General features: G+C 40.0%; 1 long non-coding RNA gene across 8 annotated transcripts; it reads left to right on the plus strand.

Moving 5' to 3' along the window:
- The first annotated feature begins 299 nt into the window (after nucleotides 1–299).
- Nucleotides 300–11940, plus strand: LOC110597068 (uncharacterized). Of its 8 annotated transcripts, none has more exons than XR_013439067.1 (6): nucleotides 304–591; nucleotides 5459–5561; nucleotides 6460–6511; nucleotides 6625–6671; nucleotides 6743–6895; nucleotides 7891–11940. It is a non-coding gene; the product is annotated as an uncharacterized LOC110597068 (long non-coding RNA). The 8 variants fall into 8 exon arrangements; XR_013439066.1 differs by having other exon boundaries at nucleotides 6746–6895; XR_013439064.1 differs by having other exon boundaries at nucleotides 306–591; nucleotides 6625–6895; nucleotides 7891–8090; nucleotides 11046–11940.
- Nucleotides 11941–12916: the final 976 nt, after the last annotated feature.

Below are 12916 nucleotides of genomic sequence, written 5' to 3' on the forward strand. Positions count from 1 at the left end.
GCTAGGACTCCCCTGAGGTTGCTGTCCCATAGAGCCGACAGTAAATGTGGGTAGACAAAATCCCGCGATCAGAAGGAAAGTAGCAGAGGACAGGAGCAGTGTCTGGAGAGGTTGCCTCACGCAGTCGGCGGGCTCTACAGCTCTTAGCGACCACTCGCGCGCACTTCCTGGCTCCAGCCCCCACCACCAGGGCTGGCGGTCTTCTTGGAGACCGAGATCGCGCATGCGTTCTCAGCCCGCCCAGCTACAGAGAGGCATTAACTCAAATAAATTGGTTTCTAAATTTTGACTCCTCGTTCTGCCCCCCCCCCGCCCCCGCGCTTTTTTTTTTTTTTAAATCCCGTGTGTGTGTGTGTGTGTGTGTGTGTGTGTGTGTGTGTGTGTGTGTGTGTGGTGGTGGGGAGTCAGCCCCTCTGCTGAGCGGTGTCTCTGTGTCTTGGGGGAGGGATGGTGTCCTTCCTGCGGGGCAACTTTTTGGTGACGAGAACACCGTGCTCGGTGATGGCGCCAAGTCACAATGGGCAGCAGCGGTTTAGAGGTGGCCCCGGAGCAGGTGAGGGAGAGGTGGAGACTCTGGAGGAAGACGGACAGGTAGGTACGTTCCGATTCAGGACTGCCTGACGGATCTAGAGGCGAAGGCGGGGTTGGGAGTGCAGCTCTGAGCCGTGGGGGCTTGCTCGCCATCTTGATCCCTACCCTGACTCAGAAGCTGAGTGAAGTCACCTCAGCGTCCTCAGCCAGCCCTCAGCCTCCCCTGGGCTTCGGGGGAACTCTGGGAATAGGAGGTCGTGGGGGACCACGCTCCCTCACCTGCTCGCGAGTTCTAGGGAAGCCTGTTGAGAAAGAATGTGTAAGCAAAAGTAACCAACAGAGTTTAGGCACCATAATGAAAATACAAATAACCGGGACATGAGCAGACCTCAAACGGATCAGCAAGCTTTCTTTTATTTTGCAGTGAAGTCAATGAATCGGGCACGGGAGGGCTCATTTTCTGGGTATGGAAATGGGCCTGGATTTTTTTTTTATACTTTATAATGAAGGTGAATTAATGATCCGAGGCTTTGGACATACCGTTGGGACAGTCAGGGAACTAGTTGTGCAGGTTAAAATTTTAACTCAGGAAGGCAGTTGTAAAAAGTGTGAAACTCTGGTTGGTACAGGAGAGATAGGAGCTCAGATCCCGTTCATTGCCTTTTTTCTCTGGGATTCATCGTTTCCCAAAGCTTTACTATCTGCTTTTCTCCTTCCAGGCCTGATCAGCAATGGGAAAGGGTAAAAGTCCAGGGTCCAGCATTTCAGTATTTGCCTCCTTCCTTCAGGGCCCATTGTTTTTTGGGAAAGGATTTATTGGGAGAGGTTTAATGTTTGGCTAATTTCCCCTCCTTTCTCCTGAGCCACACTGTCTTTTTGTCCTCTTTCCCTATTTTTTTTCTCAGTGCAGTGAACACTCAAATGAAAGAAAACTGCAGTAGACCTGGTTTAGGTAGGGTGGGAAAAGGGAAGTCTGGGTTCTGTGAGATCTAGTCAGGGGCCAACAGGGCTGTCCCATAAAGATTATGCTCTTGATCCATACACAAGAACAGCTGGTTGAGGGATGGACATAAGAGTCTTCAATGTGGGCTGCATTTCATTTACCAAGCTGTATCATTGTCCTGCTGCTGGTCCATCTCTGCCTTTCTCATTCTTACAAGGGGCACTGTCTGCTAGTAATCTGTGGGTCACAGTGGTCATATCTACCCAGAGGACTCCTGTCCCTAAATCACATCATGACAAAATGTCTTAAGTTATGTATGCCAGACACTGTGCTATGTGATTGCTAGAGTGAGAGTTGCTAAGAAAATGTAGGCAGGAATATACTGTGCTTCCCTTCTCTTTCTTAACTTAACCTTATAGTTCATATCCAAAGCAGACACGCCTGGGATGTTTATTACTTCCCTGGGGAAACCACAGCAATAAGTTCCAGGGGACAGTTGACTACATTCAAGTGTGCACAGATGTTTGAAAGAAATTTTATTTAGGTGAATGAGCCTATTCTTCTTCATTCCTTTCATTTTTCCCTCAGTTCTTCCTTTCTCTCCTTCCTTTCATTCCATTTCATCCACAAAGATTGAGCACCTACTTACTACATGCTGAGTGTGCATAGATATCCGTAGTGAAATCTCAGTCAGGAAGTAGTAGATAAGGGTTTTTTATTTGTATGGTTCTTACTGATTTATATACTGTTTTATCAGATTGTCACTTTTGCCTTATTTACTTTAGATATAAACTCTTTTAAAAAAGGACAAATAAACATAGATTCAGTAGATTGTCCCTGAGCACCCTCCCCTGATTGTCTTCCGTCTCCTTCCTGCAGTTACCACTGAATTTGGGGATTATCATTCTCATGCACATTTTTTTTTTGAGAATTTTTAATATTTATTTTTTTAGTTCTCGGCGGACACAACATCCTTGTTGGTATGTGGTGCTGAGGATCGAACCCGGGCCGCACGCATGCCAGGCGAGCGCGCTACCTCCTGAGCCACATCCCCAGCCCCCATGCACATTTTCTATTACATTTATCCATAAACATTTTATAACTTTTGGAGGCACATTGCAGTCTTGTTTTGCTTGTGTGGCTTTTTGACATGACATTATACTACTATGTGTGTACTTTACAGTTTTCATTTTCTCAATGTGTTATAAAAAGATTTGTCTCTATTGGTCTGTGTGCCTCTAGATATCTGATTTATTTATATGGTGTTCTGTGTCCAAGGCTCATTACTGTGTATTTTCTGAGAACCTGACAACAGTTATGTAGTTAAATTATGACTCACTGTTCTACTGAGGAGCAAACAATCTCAGAGAATGAAGTGTCTTTCAGACCACGAAATGACCAAGGCCCAGGCTTTCTTTGCATTTAAGGAATTTCTACTCTCCACTGCTTTCTGGATGGTGGTGTAGGTCATTGCACATTGTACATAGGGTGAACTTTGACACTGAGTGTGAGCAACCAGGGGCTTTCAGGTAGGAGAGATTAGGGAAGAGGGCAGAAAGAGAAGGGTAAACAAGGAAGAATCATCCAGAAACTTTACATGTCACCAACTCTCAATCTTGGCTGCTCCTTAGAATTATCTGGAAATTTAGAAAACAGTAATTCCCAGGATGCTCTGGAATTCTGTTGTTGTGGGGGTTTTCTGGACAGCAGGGTGTTTCAAAGCTCTCCAGGTTATTTTAATGTTCAGCCAGGATTGAGAACACTGATCACTTATGCTCACATTGCACAGATTATTCTTTCTGAACCATTTTGACCTCAAGGTACAAATGGCCAATGCTATGCTCTTTTACTCCTAAATTTTTTATTTTCTAAGAGCATGAATGGTAGTTTAGATAACCATAGCACCCTTATGAATTTTAGGAAATTTAGCATTGTGCCAATGTTATCAATGTTCAATGTATAGTGTGTGTTAAATTTTCATCATTTGTCCCAATGATGTTCTTTAATGTTTGTTTTTTTTTGTTGTTGTTGTTCTGGGTCTCGAACTCAGGGCCTTGTGCTTGCAAGGCAAGCACTCTACCAACTGAGCTATATCCCCAGCCCCCAATGATGTTCTTAATAGCAACTTTTTTTTCTCCCTTCAGGGTCATGTCTTAAATTTAATCTTTATGTCTCTTTAATCCTTTAGTCTGGAATGCTCCCATCTCATTCATTATGTTTTATGATGCTGGTATTTTTGAAGAGGAAAAGCTTGTTGTTTTTTAGAAAGTCCATTTTGTGGAATTAGTATAGATTGTTTAGCTCAGCCCCTATTACTAAGTACCCAGATACTTAGGTTGTATCCAGTCTCTTGCTGCTCAAAAATTGTGAGGAACAATTTCATGTATGCATCATTTCTGTTTGGGTGCGATATACATATGAATGGTGCATTCTCTGATTGAATTGCTGACCAAAAGGTGTTAATTTAGATAATTTCTGATTTCTGAACTGCTTAGAGGCACTTTTGGGCAAAAAATAAATGGTCACAAGTAAGCTATGGAAATGAAATGTGGCTTCTCTGAGAGGTTCATCTTAGTCTGTTTTGTGTATCAGGTATTTTTGTTATAAAAAATACCTGATACTGGGTAACATGAAAAAAAAAAGATTTATTTGGCTGAGGATTCTTGTGGCTATGTCACTTCCTGGGGGATGGTATCACATTGTAGGAGACTGTGAGAGGTAGTTTTCATGGCAAAAGGGAAAGCAAGAAAGTAGGCAGGGGCCAGGTTTATGCCTTTATAACAAACTGCTCTAGTCCTCTCCTATGAGCCTCAATTCACTCCAGGAAACTGCATTATTTTTTTTCCAAGGGCAGTCATGAATCAGGCCCTACATCTTAAAGATTTCATGCCTTTTAGTATTGTCACATTGGGGACCAAGCTTCCAGTTGGTGGGGAATGAAAACCATATCCAAACCACATAGCAGGCTAGATTAGAGAAAAGATGGCAGTCAGAGCTTTTGCCATGGTTCAAGTCTTGTAGAAACTAAGAAGCTTGAGTTTTTTTCTAGACACTAGGCATCATGCCAGTTACTTTATTTAGGACAAGAGGATTGGAATACAGATATTAGATAATGAAAGAGAATTCTGCTTCCCTCTTTTTTCCAACAACAGATCAGCAAATGAGATCCATGTGTACAATAGTGTGCAAATGATGCATTGTGGGCATTTCATCCACCAGCCCCAGCCTTATAATATCTGATGTCCTGTTGCTGCCGTGATAAGTGTCAAGCTGTTCAGTGTGTATTCCAGACATAGCCCTGCCTTTTAAGAAGAGACCACAGTTACAAAAATCTTGGAGAAGATTAGATCAGTTCAGCCTTAGTCCCTTCCTTTAAGAAATATATAGGAGGATATTTCATTAGTGTTGAAAAAAAATGCACTATACCATAGGACCTAAGAGGAGAGGGGCTTCCACCGAAGATTATGTGTTCCCCGTGCAGATATAGATTAAAATAAGGAGAAAGGAGGTCCACACAGTAGTTCAATAAGGCTTTGTAGAGAAAGTGGACATTGGTTAGATAAGGGGTAAGTGAGAAGAACAGAAAAAGAGGCTGGAGACGTAGTAAGTGGGCTTTAAATGACAGGGAAAGTAAGAAGTTAGTATGTTCACTGTTGGTGGTAGGAACCATTAAAAGTATTAAACTGAAGCATGAATTCAGTAACAAACTGAAATAAGGCTGCACCTGTTGGTGATGAGGACATAGAAATGAGAGCCACCTGGAGTTAATAATACCATTAACAAATGAAGTGAACTCTGGTTGGCTCAGGAGCCCTACTACTTGTTCCTTCCCATTCATCCCCATCTTCCACTCCATGTTCTATGTAGGTTGCTTCTTTTGAAGTAGTTAATGTTGTCCGTCTAGAGCCATAAGATAAAATAATTTCACCTGAAGCTTTCCACTGACTATTAGTTTTGCCTATAATTATGTCCTCCTCCCTTTAGATACAAAAGACCTGTTTGTCCACTGTGGAGACCACGTATACCTCCTAAGACCACCAGTTGAAGCTTATAGTGGTACCTAGACAACTCAATTGGAGATGCAATGGTGAGAACAAGAAGCTTCTGTAGAAACTGTGGAAAATGGGACCAGCATGCTCAAGAGAGCAGCAAAAAAGGCTGGTCCTCTCAGAGGCTCACCTGGGAACCTTAGGGCTCAGACCAAATGAACCACCATGTGGAGGCCTTGCCATACTGAAGAGGAGGTTCAGAGAGTTTAAGGAAATGGAGGTTCAGAGGACATGAGTAACTTCCACCTTGGAGAGCCCTGGAATTTCAGCTCTTCTGATTTCATACCCAATGTTGTAATGCCTTCTACAGCACCCTATTTGTACTGGAACTCCATCAACTGGGCAGTCTGATCTTTTATAAGGCATTTTAAAAAAATATTTTTTAGTTGCAGTTGGACACAATACCTTTATTTTATTTATTTTTTAATGTGGTGCTGAGGATCACATAAAAGGGCCTCACATGTGCTAGGCGAGTGCTTTACTGCTAAGCCACAACCCCAGCCCCTTGTGAGGCATTTTTAACTATGAGAAAGGCTTTCCTTTATTTGAGCCATGCACTAATTTCTGTGTACATTAGTGGCTGTGCACCATGCTTCTATGCATGCATGTGCTTAATTTGTTAGTATGTAAAATGGCATCCCTCTTGACCAGTACTCGCATGCAATCTATTCTGCAGAAAGACTAAACATAAGCTTAGTAAAGTGCTGACAGTCCATGGCATAGGAATTGTCCAAGGAAAACTGTATAATCCATTACAACGGTGCTGTAGAGGAGTTTCCTGCAATAGAAATTGAACTTTATGACCTAAACTGATCTTCCAGTTATTGCATGATTCAGTGGCAGGAAGAGTGGTGACAGATCTTTCTAGTCCCACTGATTTTCTTCCTTAATTCTCTTGCTTCTTTTCCCCTTGGACTCAACCATGATGCTTCACAGAGAAGGGGACCCAAGTCAAATCGGCATTAGCAGCCTTTCCATGGTTCTTGAGGTATACTGTGCTGTTTCTTATGGTATGCCTGGTGGGGGTTGGAATCCAGCATGCCTCCCACACATTTTGTGTGTATGAGGAAACAACTCTTTCTTTAATTATGACACTTTTAGGGCCCACCAAGGGAGAGCAGCAGTAGCAACATCAGGTTTCATAGTGGGTAGGTATGGAAGCAGCTGAGTCTGAAGACCATCAGCCTATCACAGGCAGATCTTCATATGGTGCTTCCAGCAGGTCCTTGTATTCAACTGCCATTCTCAGAGGACAGCATGATGCAGTAGGAGAGACAACTGTCAATTCCATCATGAAGTTCAGGAGTAGACCTTTCATGTCATCTTTGTAGAATGAAGACAACTCTAAACTCAGCCTCACTTCAGTTTCTAGGTGGGTAACCAGATTTTCCTTTTTTTCTTCCTATTACTTCAGTTAATCATTTCTGTAAAATATACTCAGGTCTGTGTGGCATATCAGAAAAGTGAAACACTAACCCTTATATTTAATGAGTTTGTAGTCTGGCAGAGGGGATTACACTCTTTCTCCTTTTTTCATTTTTTGCCTGCTCTTGAGAATCACCCTTGCTAAATCATGGCTAATTCATGACCAGGTGATAAGTTTTGTAATAAAGGAATATAGTGAACTTAATATAGTCTGGATGTAAACCTTTCTGGATTTAAGTGTGCACAATGGCTACTATGGAAGAAGAGTGTTGTTACCTATTCTGGGCCTGGTCATATTAGTTCTAAAGTTTAAGTTTAGAACTAAGTAAAAGTTTAAAAAAAGTTTAAAAAAACTTCCGCAAGCCCACACATGCTAAGAAGTGGTAGAGACAAGTTTTAAACCCAAGTCTTTGTGAGGGCTATCCTGTGCTTTTTGCCCCAAATTTGCAATTCTTTTAAATGTTATTTTACTTTGCAAAAAGGGGTATTTTAAAAAAACTAATTGAACACTTTATAAAGTTTCCCTTTACTCATAACCCAACATTGTCTCATATTAGCATCTCATATAACCATAGAACAATGGTGAGAACTAGAAAATTAATATTAGCTAAACTGGGTATTTGAATCTTTTTAGCTTTTGTCATTAGAAGTTCCTTCTGGTTGTCTTTTGGGTCCCTTCAACAAGCAATCATCTGCCTTTCAGCACCTCTGCATTAGCAGATATTTTAAAATCATCTTGTATTTTCCCTGTCCCTGTGCTAGAGTCATCCACTTCTCTGGTGGTGTTTAGAAGTCAGGATGTGGGTGCTAGATGGTAATTGTTTTGATTAGTCTTAATTTGTTCTGTTTCACTTTTCATGTCAAGTGGGGAGGAGCTGATCTACAACTAGTTCAGGTAAGGCAACATAATCAAGTTGGTCTCCTTGTCTATCTCTTCTGCAGTTCTTTTGACTCTGGGAAGATGTCTACTTTGTCCCCAACTGGGTGGGTTCTTATGCTATCAGAAGAATTAGATAAAAGTACAACTGGGACAGGAATGAAACTATTCTTATGCTCAGGCATAAAGAAGGCAGCACATGGGGGACAGAAATTGCAGGATGACTAAAAGGACAAAGGTGTACAGCTTTTATGGCATCGACAAGGTAGGTAGGGGCTCTGTATCTTGATATTATCATGTGTAGAGGTGGTTTTAGTTGTCCCTGTGTTCTTTTATTTCCCTTTTCATGCAATATGTGTCTCATTGCCATCTTAATTTTCACCTTGGAGTGTGATTTTTTTTACAATACTAATAAAATAAAGGTAATTATTGTTTACTTTAGTGATTATTCTGTATATACATTTGCCTCTCATCACCTGAAATTTTCTACTTATCATCTGGGAGAGTCCCTAATATTATTTCAGAACAGGGCAGACAATTGTCTTCCTCATGGATTTGATTTCAGTGACCTTGTTTTACCAAGAAAAAAGACTTCTTGGTATCTATGCTGACCACATAGTCTTTGAAGGCTGAGCTAAACCTTTCAACCACCTATCTTCAGGTGTCCTATCTTAATTTTATAGCCTTGAAGATGGTCTACTTTTAACTCCTTATTTTCTGGAATGTCTATTAACCCTGTAAGACTTGAGAGCTAGCTTCCCTGAGAGATTTACTCCCTTAATCTTTATATTTAGGGGTCCCATTTTTCATGGGGTTCCCTGTCTCATATCACTGTATCTATTCATGGAACTTGAGGATATGTGAAGAGCAGATCTTGGCTACCATAATAGTCCACTCATCTCTTTCATAGATGACAAGACATGCATTTCTGAAATGGGTCAGATCATTTGTTTTTTTGGAGCAATAAATGCATATTACAAACTGCCATGTGCTAGCAACTGGCATGTATAAATATGAGATGAATAAAGTGAAGCATGTATTCTGAGATGTGGAATAAAAACATAAGCAGAAGCTGGAAAGCATGAAGTAGCTTGGCATGTATAGGAAACTGTAAGCTCAATATAGTTAGGTCAATATTAGAAACAGCAGGAAAGATCTGCTCTAGCCAGTCATGGAGTGGAGACTTTGGAGGTGTGAAAATTACATGCTCATACTTGTGCTTAGAATGATCATCTGGCACTAGTGAGATGTGGGAACACTGGAAACAGACCTGTTGGGGTGATATATCCATGTGCACAAGAGATGATAAAATTCCTACCTGAATGATATGACATATAATGTTCATAGGATATGGTGAATGATTAGACATAGGAAATAGGAGGGGAGAATGGTATGAATGAAGCCTGGGTTTTCTGCTCAAGGGTATGGAGAGTGGTTTTATTATTTGAAGAGGTGGATAGGTACAGGAATATCATTAAATTACTCAATTTGGACAAATCTGACTTGATCCTTGGTGTTTCAGCATATTCAAACTTCATAGGAGAAGACCTGCTGATTCAGAATTTTTTAAGTAGAAGACATTGATTATGCCTACTATGTGTCTTTCTTCTATGGGATTGTCAGGGTGCCATGTGGTGAATAAGAAGGGTCCCTGCCCCCAGGGAGCTCATAGTCTCCTGAGGGAGATAGAAAGTATTAAGGATATATAACAACAACGTAAGCAGAAAGTAGCGGTCCCATTTTTATATTTAGGGGTCTCATTTTTCATGGGGTTCCCTGTTTCATATCACTGTATCTATTCATGGAACTCGAGGATATGTGAAGAGCAGATCAAAGTGCTAGAGGGCCAGCTTTAGACTTAATGTCCCTGTCTTTATCAGTGGGTTACAGTAAATTTTCAAGTTCATAAAGAAAGAACCAATTTTAAGTTAATATTACATGTTACAATACGTAGTGCTAGAGGGCCAGAGGGAACAATGTGTTTAAGAAACAGTAACTAGTCAATTATGATTGAAAAACAGGTATCAGTGGGGTTAGAGGTAAGCTGGTAAGTGTCAGTGGGATTCAAATTGTCACAGATCTTAAATGCTCTGCTTTGAAGTTTTAGGCTCAATTCACCAGACAATGAGAAACAGTTGTGTTTTTTAAGTTGGTCAATGATATCAAGAGTAGGCTTTTGAATTAGAACCAAGAGTAACTTAGATTAGATTCTAAATAAGAAGCACTTCTTTCTCTTATTGTCCCTGCTGTTTCTGTCTCTGGCTTTTATTTGGGACCATCTTTAGAACATGTAATGTAATATTAATTTAGAATTGGTTCTTTCTTTATGAACTTGAAAATTTACTATAACCCACTGATAAAGACAGGGACATTAAGTCTAAAGCTGGAGAACAGTATGGAGGCTATTTAGCCCACAGTGTAGCAAAGGGCTAGAGGTCATTGATACCATTTATGAGCTCTTATTGAGAAAATAAAAATCTGTTGCCAATCATTGGGCTGTGTGTTAGTCATGTTTTCATTCCTGTTAATACAATACCAGATAAGAGCAACGTATAGGAGGAAAGATATATCTTGACTCACAGTTTCAGAGGATTTGGTCACAGTTGGCTGACTCTACAGTTTTGGGTGTAGGGTGAGGCAGAAGGGTGTGGCAGAAGAAAGCTGCTCAGCTCATAATAGCTGGGAAAAGAGAAAGGAGCTTAGGACAAGATACAGTCCCCAAGGGCATGCCACCAGTGACCTAGTTTCTCCAGCCTTGCCCGAGTATCTGTAGTTTTAATCACCCAGTAGTCCATTCAGATGATTAACTCATGAGACAGATTAATCAATTGATAATCTTACAGATCTTATAAACTAGTCTTTCACTTCTAAATATTGATGCATTGCCTAACATGAACTTTTGAGGGATATTCCCAGATTTAAACAATAGGCTGAATGAGGTCAAATTACAGTTTATAGGATACCACATTCCTTCTAAGTATACCACAGATATAGCTATTAAATAGCATAACAATTCTCTTCATTGAATGACTATAGCTTTCTTAATCATTGGAAAACATTTTTTTTCCCTCTAAAGTGATAGACTATCAGTAGTTTTACTATTTAGAATTGTGTTATTTTGACATGGCGAAGTGGCTTTAATTTCCATCATAGGTACAGAGCTTCAGACAAGGGTTCTGAAAACATCATTTCATGTCTGTTTTTTCTTTTTTTGTTTCAGAAAAACTGGACCCTTCATCCACTTTGCAGTTTGACAATTGACAATTCTGTCTTACACCTATGAAAATATTGTCTTATTTAAATTTTACCTAAACTTCATCCTCTCCTCCAAAGTCCTATAGTAACTCCTTTCGTTAGTGAGATGTGATTTCTCTAGAAGGGAACTGTCTCAAACTTCATCTTTGTGCAACTCAGGTTATGGAAAGTGGGAAGGCAGTATGACAAAAGCAGAAAATATACATATATAGATTTAGCTAGGCTGTGTTAATCATAAATATGTCCGTCTCAGGTTTCCTGGCACCATAAATGGGTCAGCTGCTGGGGACCAGAGGGTTGGGAGTGGGCAGTCCTACAAGCCTCTATTCCTAGTAGGAGGAAATAAGGGAAACAGAAAAAACAAGTCATTTGGAAGTTGCCATTAATTTCAAAGGGAGTCTTTTTCAATTGGTCACCATGTCTAAGAAAAGAAATTCCAACTAGAGTATTTTTCTGAAGTAAATACCTGCACATGGAGACAGCGATTAGACAAGAAAAATTTCTCCAATTAGTTAAAGTGTTTCCCTTAGTGATTCATCTTTCTGAATTTTCAATAAAGTTTAAGATTTAATGATTGCCTTGTTTGTTTCTCAGGCTCTTGAAAATGCTGCCAACTTCAATAGACATGAATATATCCAGCAAAAACCAGCCACTGGGAGGCACCATAAGTACCTGAGCCTGAAAAAGGGGAAAGTTGAAAATTTTGTTCTTTGTCTCCTTAGTTGCGCTGCATTGAATCCATCCCTGATTACAATCCTACTACAGGGCTCCTGCCAATTGTTTCAGTTCTCAAGTGGTTTATGCACACATTTTTCTCCCTTTTATCAACCTTAACATCAGTAAAGGATTCTCACACTTCATGAATGAAGGCCTCTAATTTCACTTTAGATAACTTATCTTTCAAATTGCTCTTTCCTTTAAGTTCTTGAACCTCTGGAAATGGACTGTGCCTGAGCCTAATATATGACCTTTTTTTTCCTTAAGTAATGACAGATGAACTTTCCCTACCTAAAAGATGCATATTATGCATTTCAAGCAAGGATGAGAATATGAAATAGGTATAAGTTCTGTATTAAATATTCTTTAAAACACATATTATGCCATAGTGATAGATAGCAAATAGACATGATTGGTAGGATCATGAAGTTAGGGGGATAATTCTATAAACTGGGCCTATGTGCTGGACCCCTCCACATGTTTTCTCTTAAAAAGCAATTACCTGAGATCATTCTGTCCCTGCTCTGGCTTAAGTCAATAGGATATTACATTCCTTGACAGATAAACTGTTATCTTTATGGCTATTCTCTTGGGGTCAAGGAATTTAAGGTCTCTCACTTAGAGTAACAAAAAAAATTCCCTGGAAAAGAGGACTTTTCTGACATTTATATAGACCAAAGTTTCCAAGACTCAAGAAAATAGAATTATTAAAAATAAAGCCCATTGTCCATAAAATCTGTAAAAACAAGTTCCAATTAGAACTAGTCAGCATGGGCGAAAGTGACTTTAGAATGTCATTTTAATCTCATTATAATAGTAAAATTTACCTCATATGGGTTTTTTTTTTTTAGGTACCTGTGGGTAAAACCGTGTACAATAGAGGCTTAAAAATCAGATGCAATCCTATTGTCAGTCAAAAGTTGAGAGGAGATAGTACCAGTGGGACTCTAAAAATTTCCTTATGACCTCCCAATAAAACTGGAAAAAGAGGGGCTGTGTTGTTGCTTTTTTCTTTTTGAGATGACACACTCTTTTGAGAGTGTTTTATTTCCTGATAAACTTTGCTATTTTTACTATGTTATGTGTCTTGCCTGAAATTTTCTCCTGCAAGAACAAAAG

This window comes from Ictidomys tridecemlineatus, chromosome 1 (genome assembly GCF_052094955.1).
Source record: "Ictidomys tridecemlineatus isolate mIctTri1 chromosome 1, mIctTri1.hap1, whole genome shotgun sequence".
NCBI classification, from domain to species: domain Eukaryota; kingdom Metazoa; phylum Chordata; class Mammalia; order Rodentia; family Sciuridae; genus Ictidomys; species Ictidomys tridecemlineatus.